Genomic DNA, 9,693 nt, shown 5'->3' with positions numbered 1-9,693 from the left:
AAGGCAAGGTGGAGCTAAACTCTGCAGGGACACCGGCACTCCAGGACCGAGATTGGTGACCCCTGCTCTATAGCATGAATTTTTGTTTTAGGATTCTTTGTGGTGTTTGGGGGTCCCTTATAATAAATCAATCTTAAAATGTGCTTCCCCTTACCCCCTCCAGATTTTGGTTTGTTTCCTCAGGCAATAACATGCTATTACACTCTCAGAAATAAAGGTACGCAAGCTGTCACTGGGGTGGTCCTTATTAATACCTCAAGGGTACAAAAAAGTACAAATATGTTCCTCTTAAAATTTTTAGGTACTAATATATACTTTTGAGATACCAATATGGACCCTTTAAATACAAAATGCATATCTTTTGAAAAGGTACCTTCCCAGTTAATTCACACACACTCACATATTATGGCCCATTTAGTTTATTCAATTCACCTCTACTGCATGGACTTTGGACTGTGGGGGAACCTGGAGCACCCGGAGGAAACCAACGTTAACACGGGGCGAACATGCAAGCTTTACACAGAAATGCCAACTGGTCCAGCCAGGACTTGAACCAGCTTCCATCTTGCTAACCACTGAGCCACCATGCCACTCCTCCATTTTAGTATATACCTGAGATCGGCTGAATTAATTCAAAAATGGTAAAACTCAACTGTTTACCAATGTACAGTAAAACATCCTTAGAGCATTGCTGCTATTAGCATTAAGCTAATTCATAGGTAAACAAACAACATCAAATGGATACTTCATTACAAAATCATCCCATTGTGTCATTTTCAGACAGCTGCATCCAGCATGGAAAAATAACACTAATAAGGTCAGTTCTGGTTTTAGCACTTTCTTTATCCAGACATTTGTGTCACATAGCTTTCAATTATAGACAGAATTACTAGATTAGCTTCTCATCACAAGATCACCACTCACCACTCATCACCACTTGTTTTTATGCTCCAGAAAAAAAATAAAAATAAAAACAAAATAAAAATAAATGTAAGTTTTCCTGCATGTGACAAATTTTTGTCCATTTAGCAATATTGCCCTCTGAAAGCGACCCAAACCAAGAAGAAACTGAGGTTTTGAAGGCAATTATGCAATGATAGTACAAAATAGAATACAATATATTTAATGGGGAATTGGTGGAGATTACTTTTGCTAGCACAGGTCTTAAAGTCTATAAAGCAGTGAAACTAAGCCATGATTTTCAATTATAAAAAAAGAACTTTCAATGAACAATACGGGCACAGAATTGATTTATCATAGTTGCAATGTACAGTATTAATGCATTATTAAAATCCAAAGTTGTGTTGTTAACAATAGTTAATAAACCGTAAGTTACCAAAAACGAATACTAAATGACTTTATTTATATTATGTTAACAAAGTAACATAAATAATAAATAATAAATGTGTTTTTTGTTGTTTGGTCATGTTATTAAATGCATTAACAAATAATAAAGGTGCTGTATGTAAGTTTTTGGCTCTTCTAAAGCATAAAAGTACTAGTTTATCTTTAACATGTTTATCTGAAAAACAATGCTATAGTCAGATATTCTGATTTGAAGTTATGTGCCAGAACACTGTCTTTGTTTTAGTTCTTTTAACCCGCCCAATGCCAGTTTAGTTGATTATATTTCAGCACCTCGGGTTGCCTTGGTGGAAATCAGCATATTTAATTCATTCAGTCAGAAAGGCTCTTAAAGCATGCGTCCATGACTAAAATGCAACCTCCGGTGGACAGTAGCAGAATCCAAAATGAGACGCAGATTCAGAGTTCCACATGAGGTTATTATTTAGCGAATGATATAAATATTACGAATGTAAACATAAGGTGAGCAGGTTGCATTGTAATCCCGTGTCCTAACAACTCTTGACGAGATTTGCAGTGATAAGCAATTTGGCTGTTTGCACAAGACGAAACACGACAGAAATTAATATACAGCAATTCAGAAGCACAGAATAGTGCATTCACTGTACTCCAGCGAAATGCTAAGGTTTAAAATATAACCTCTTTGACATTTTTAAATTTAGATGCTGAATGATTGATATTTGTCGGTTTGCACTGAGTTACAGTTCTAAAGTTCAATTTCAAATGCTTTATTTTCAAGATCTGAGGGGAACTATCTGTTGCTTTAGTATGGCAATAAATGTCATGTAAAATGGCATTCAAACTCACATTGTTAGCATTTAACACTGAATAAAGCACATGAGGTGTATCATGTCACCAAGTTTTCTGTTGTTCAGCTGCAAGAAATAGAAGCCGTTTCTAAAATATAAATTACAGGTATTGGTTAGGACAAAAACTCCTAATATGAAAATATTCTTTCTATCATGTGCTGTTGCTTTTATTTAGAACACAACTTATCAGCCTTAAATCAGCATTTAGGCTCAATAGTCAGGCACGCTCCTTAATCTGGCAACCTGCACTTGTGCGTGTTTTAATCCCGGAATGCAATACCTAGTTGTACCACTGGGTGTCAAATTTACATACTGCACCCTCAAAGTGATAGTTCACCTAAAAATCAAAATTCTCTCATCATTTACTCACGCTTCACTTGTTCCAGACCTGTTCATTTATCTTCTGTTGAACAAAAAAGTATACATTTTGAAGAAAGCTGGAAACCTGTAACCACTGATTTAAATATTATTTGTTTTCCCTATGGAAGTGAAAAGGTTAGGTTTTGAGATTTCTTCAAAACAAGGTTATTATAGTTATCGAAAATGAAAGAAAAAGCGAAAACTAAAATTGAAAAAACACTTTTGTTAACTGAAATAAACATAAAACCAGAGTTTTTTAAAAGACTGCATTGTGTTCATACAAAACGAACTGAAACTAACTGAAATTATAGCAAAAACATCCTTCGTTTTAGTCTCGTGTATTTAATACATAAGCCTTCTAGAATAAATATATTTACTTCGCGATGCCAGTTTTACACCGGGTGTTTGAACCGTAAAGCACCTCAAAATCCTGATGCCATTGGCCAGATCAAGCCGGTCCTCCTCCAGTCGGTCCTTGCTGTTTCTTTCATGACAAAAACAACAACTGGACATGACAGCAGCATGGTTACACATTAAATATGACCCGAACGGACACTTAAGAGTATTAATTTAACATATTTGTGTCGAATAATGGGTTTTATTTCTGTATAAGCGGTCCTGATCGCGAACGAATCATTCATTTAACCGGATCTTCTAAATGAACCATTTAAACTAATTCGCCAAATCAAACTGAATCATTTGAAATGATTCGCGTCTCCAGTAAACACATATCCACAAAAACTTACTTTTTAACATGCCTGATACCCCCTCTGACTCAAAATAAACCAATTTCCCGAGTTATTCAGTTATTGGAACAGTATGTTACACAGAGATCGGATCTGAGAACGGGTGAACTCATAATAATGCACATGTGTGATTCAGTGAACCAAACACAAACAGTACATGACAGCTTGCTGTGACTAAACTAAACCTGAACAACTGCAGTGCGGGATTAAATGAGAGGATCTGGCGAAACACAGAAATAAATAACAGAATAACAGAAAATCATAATAATGAGTCATGCTTCAGTTGGGTTGTAAAAATTTATTTTAAGAAACTTTTCAGATCATGGTGATGTTTTAACTGACTGAAATTATGATTGCTGGCATATTTTTGATATGATGAGCCCAAACATGAGAGAATTGTCACAAATGATCCGGTTCACGGAAAAGATCTGAACTTTCCATCACTACTGTGTATCTAACCCCAGAAGCAGCCTTGCACACATATTGAACTGTACTAAGCCTGCTATCTTGTGGGCTGTTGTATTTGAATTTGAGGAAGGGTAGATGGTAGTCGTCATGTGTCCTCTGAATACAGATTTCAAAAATATATATTTGGTTGAGTTATTATACAATATTCTGATGATTTTGTATCTTGCACCCAACAAACTAATACTAAAACTAATAAAAACTAAACTTAAAACTTAAAATCTATAATAAAATCTGAAATCTATCTCTAAAAACTAATTAAAACTAACTGAATTTGAAAACAGTAAGTCAAAATAAAAACTAAAACTAATGAAATATCCAAAAGTGTTAAAATCTTGCTTCAAAATACCTTTATTATTGTTCAACAGAATAAAGAAACACATAAAGGTTTTGAAACACTTGAGGGAGAGTAAACAGTGAGTAAATATTAACTATCCCTTTAATTAACGGTACCTCATTGTAAAGTGTAACCCATGTTTCACTTGCACCAGCACAAATGGCTCCATTGTTAGTAAACATGCGCAAGGTTAAAGTCGACTCCACCTATCTATTTGTGCCTGTTTTGCTAGAGCATCTCTGCCTGGCAATGTCATTGTGAGCATGGCAGTGTCCACGATGGATTCCGTGCCCAGTGCCAGCAGACCATTATCACCATTAGACAAGGGCCTTGGTGTGCTGGTTTGTACTTGAGCGAGCTGGCTGGACTCCACGCAGAGGAAGATTCATTATAGATGGTCCCAGGGTGCTGAATGCAAGCCTGACCCCACTACCACCCCCACAGGGGTTTGTGCCCAATGGACCATTATGATGTCCTTGGAGGCACCGGACCATGAATTTATGGGCTATGTTCTTTACTCTCTGTTTCCCAGTGTTCCATGTTGTTATTCGCTGCTATTTAGATGAAGCTAAAAAGTATCCGTTCCAAAAAACTTCAAACAGCAGCACTGAACTCATTAACTCTCTTAGCTGTCTGAAGACAAATATGGCAGAGACTAGAATACCACGTCCTAAATATTTTAAAGGGCTTCTTACCGACATCAAGTATACTTTGGAAGTGGCATTGACTTAATATAATCAAGTGTTGATTTTTATAATGGTATGCAACTGCAATTACAGGCTATTTATTAGGTACACACGTTCAACTGCTTCAAAAGCACATGACAGCAACTTAAGATATCCACGCATGTTGACATGGTCAAGACAATACACTAGACAATCCACTAATGGTGATTCACAGGAATTGTTTACCCAAAATGAAAATTACCCTATTATTTACTCACTCAGTGTATGACTTTCGCTATCTCATGCTATTTCATGCAAATTCATAACGTTTTCATTTATTTTGCTAGTTTGTATGAATTTTTATCCCATTTCTATCTCATTTCTACATTTTGGTACGATTTACTCAACCCCCAATGATGGTTGGGTTTAGGGGTGGGGTTTGGTGCCAAACATCTTTTTAAAAATCTTACATTTTTGTATACAATTATACAAATTAGCCACTAAACTGACCAAATGTAAAATAGTTATGTTTCCTCGTGAGATCAAGCTGGACTTTCTTTCAGACAATACAGTCACAGCAGTTTTAAATTTAATCCTGGATTTTCCGTATAATGCTGTATAATGGTGTTCGTAGTGGCCCTTTTTTAAAGATGTGGTCCACTACGATATCATATTTTAAACTTAAGCTCATGTGTAATGAAGCTGTGTGAACATAAACAACATCTCTGAATGTAACACGCTCAAAGTTCAATGCAAAATGAGACATTGGCTTTACAGAGTTAGCTTAGCAAAACCTACAGCAAATGAAGTTTGGGGACTACATAAAAATACATCTGGGTTAATGAGATCATAAACCATTTAGGTTACGCACGTTCACCCTGCGCAGTGAGAGGTGTGGCCAGAGGCACTGTAATGTTATAGCAGAGAAAGCTAAAATGTCATCCAATCGCCAATATTTCCACAGAGTTTGTTCTGTTTCTGTATTTTGGCTTCCAAAGGACACAACACAAAGAGAGAAGTGCTTACAATTTAATTCTAATTATGTTCCAGAGAATTATTAAAAAAGATATAGCTCTAGCATTTGACAAAGGACAGCTTCCAGAATCTCTCCCAGTTCAGTGCTGGATTCGGCTAAAAACTCCTCAAAGAAGGAGCAGCTCCTGTTTTTATTTGTTAAAATTGATCTATTACATCCATATTTTATAGCATTAACGGTATGTTGTAGCAAGGACATAAACAAGGATGTAAACAATGGGAAATGCTGTTGGCTCCGCTAACAATTTAGCTAAACGTTCTTATTTATCCATCAAACCGTTGTAAACACTAACAATCTTCATCAGGGCTGCAGTGTCACTTTATACGGCCGCATTCCATGCTTTCTACATCTCAAATAACAAACTCGCAAAAGATAAGTGAACGTTTCATATTACTTATACATGCTTATAATCTGAATATATATAAAAGACACTTGTCAGATTTTATTTTAGAGAGCAGGCTTGAGGTTCAGCTGTGTCCTCTTTATTTTCTGTCTAATTCAGGCTCACACTGACACGGCTACACTGACTGACAATATTTACACAGCAGAGGCACAGCGCGTGCGAGTGACTAGACGTGGCGCTTTCTTGTGACGTAGAGCCAATCCACGAATCACAGTACATTATGCTAGCTGACCAATCAGAGCCCCTTGAGGGTGGCTTTTGGAGGAACTTGGAAATATGACATTTGTTTTCATGTTAGCTGAGTAGCTGTAAACAATTAAAGTAAGATATATGAAAAAATAACGTGATTTTTTTTACAAATATAGCAGGAGCACACATTGCTTTGCATCTTATAAACACAACCAAGCCTTAAAAATACACTCTAGACCACACCTTTGGGCTTCCAAAAGCACATAAATCTGTTGAAAAACTAATCCATATGCCACTAGGAGGTGTCTTATGAAGACAATTGATGTGTTTTAATAACAAAAACATTTCAATTATTTTGAATAATAAACTTAAATCACTGGCTTTTTAGCAGCTGCCAAACACACATTATTGACAACTTTTTGGTTGACCTGACTTGAAATATGATGCATGGTTGGTTGTGCTAAAAACTTATGCTCTTTTTCTCTTACAATGAAATCCTCTGACATTTTAATTTATCATTTTCCACTTAAACACCAGGACATAGCAAGCTGACGGTCGGCTGTTGGGCAGCTTCGGTGCTGTCAGTCAGCAGGTTGGTTTGTTTGGTGTGTAAGAGCAAGTTGACTCGAATTAGTGCTGGTAAAAGAGATCACTCTGATTGATAATTCAGCAACAAATCAGAGCGCAAAAACAAAAACTGAAGTGATGAAACCAAACAAAAGGTTTAAGTCAAGTGGGAACAAAGAAACCAGCTGTAATAACGCTGCGTTTCTCAAATATTTGCAAATGGATTATTAGATTATCAGACATATTTGGACAAATGAGTCCTTCCTTGATGATTGACAAGTACTGTGAAAATTTACTGGACTAAAATAGTTATGCTTCTTCATGAGATCAAGATAGAAGTTCACATGACTGCTACTCTGGTGGCCAAGAAAATGAAACTGAGGTTAAAATTCACAAAGGCTCACCAAAATCGAACAACAGAAGAATGGAAATGGTTGCCTGGTCAGGTGAGTCTAAATTTTCCCTGCAACATTAGGACTGGAGAATCAGAATTTGCTGTAAACACCATGAAAGCATTGATCCAACGTGCCTTGTAACACCACTTCAGGCTGCTGATGGTGGTGCAAATGTAAAGGGTGAAATTTTCTTGTCACACATTTGGCCCCTTGGTATTAATTGAACATTGATTAAATGCTCCAGCTTAGAACTGTTGAGGACCATGTCCATCACTTCATAACTAGTTTACCCTTCTGTGATGGCTACATTCATCAGAGTAGTGTTTCATGTCTCAAAGCTCAAATCATCTCAGATTGGTTACTTGACCATGACAATGAGTAGGCATCCACAGTAACCAGACCTCAGTCCAATAGAGCACGTTTGACATGTGCTTGAACAGCAGATTCACTTCATAGGTCTGCAGCTTACAATGGCAAAATGGGAATGAGTAGTAATTTTATTCCCTAATTCGCAATAGATTAACTTTTTCACCGTTCCTAGAACTATTGGAAGAAGTATTCATTTTGTGACATGTATGGAACTGGGTCCAAGTTTACTTTTAGGAATGCAATTTAGAGGGAACTAAATTAGACTTCAGCACAGGATCTAATCCCGCAAAATAGCCATGTTTCCACTGTCATGCCTAAAGCGAGCCTAAAGAGAGCCAAGGCCAGTCTCGTTTCCAGTAACTTCCAGGGCCTAATCAGGGCATTACCTGTTATGTGTCATATAACCTAGGGAAAACTGATATGTTGTATATGAGCATTTGGGCTGAATGTTTAATGGCGTCTACCGAAATGAGGATGTCATAAAATATGTTTTATGCCGAGTCATTACCGGAGAAATTCTGTGGTTTTACATTATGGATGGTGTGCCGGGTCATCCCTCTGTTAATGGCAGGACCACTCGATGTACGAACCCAAAGGTTGGTCAGCGAGTAAACAAATATAATAAATAATACATAGGCCTATGTGTAAAGACATATAATGTAATGCTTTACAGTAACGTCTAATTTGTTTCAGTTGTCTCCATTTTGATCATTTCGTGATGAGGTGATGGTGCTTTACCTGACTGATTCCGCCAAACTGGGCGGGGTGTGTGACGTTTGATTCGAGGGACGTTGTAGGGGTGGGGTTTGCGTGCTGCGCTGCCAGCTATTGGCCCGACAATGGAAATGTGACATGATTTTGGCCTCACTGCTCAAGCTCCCGGGCTATTGGCCCGGCCCACCCCAATAGAAGCCCTGGCTCACACAGGCCATACAGTGGAAATGCAGCTAATAAGAACTACAGTTCTTTATATGTACACCAATTTTGGGCAAATTCATGCCATAATATATAATTTAGGTGTTACAAGACATGTAACCATTATGGTAAAAAACATGACACAATGAAAACACAGCTAAAGTCATGGTATCCTCAACCCTCCAGTTGTTGATTTTGCCAAATGCATCACTTGATGTCATTGTAGGCTGACTACATCAGTTCAGTTGCAGCTGAAGGTGCAAATGCAATCAGTAAAATGGTCAGGGGGAAATCAGTTCTCTGTGAATCATACCTGGATCCTATGACTACCTGAAACAAGTATATAGATGACCTGATTCCTGAGAGACCACAGTGAAAGACAAGTCTTCACATTGATCCTGTGGGCCAGTATGATCACCCACCGCTGACCTACTCACACCTGCAGTTCTCCACGATGGACATCCTGTGTTCTCCAGCGCCTAGACTGCAGCTCCACACAGGAAGTTTGGCCAGAGGAGAGGTGTTCATGTCCAACTGAGCCTGGTTCCTCTCAAGGTTTTTTTTCCTTCACTTCGTCAATTGGTGTAGTTTGTTCCTCGTCACTTGACAATGGCTTGCTTGGTTTGGTTGGAGCTGCACATCAATGGATTTGCTCTTCAGTGTTCAGACTTTCAGCAGGGAAATTTAAACCACACTGAACAGAACTAAACTGAACTTCACCTTTGAAAACTGGACTGACACATTTTCAGTTTACTAGAGCTTCTGTGTTAAGCTGCTTTGACACAATCTACATTGTAAAAGCGCTATGGAAATAAACATGAATTGACCTACTACTTCTATCCCATCAGTCAAGGCCCAAAAGACAAGTTAAGTGGCAACACAAGTGATGTAGATCATACAAACTGAATTCACACTACTAGTTTTTTTAAGTCACAAAGTAAATTCCTCATCAAGTGTAGAACCCACTGTGACAGTACATTTTTTTGGAAATCTACTTTTTGAATACTACACAGTAGTGAAGCAACCACATTCAGATTACAATGGTATTATACTCTCTGCGTCGGGATTTTTA

This window comes from Danio aesculapii, chromosome 25 (genome assembly GCF_903798145.1).
Source record: "Danio aesculapii chromosome 25, fDanAes4.1, whole genome shotgun sequence".
In the NCBI taxonomy this organism is placed as follows: Eukaryota; Metazoa; Chordata; class Actinopteri; order Cypriniformes; family Danionidae; genus Danio; species Danio aesculapii.
This window is presented reverse-complemented; position numbering follows the sequence as displayed.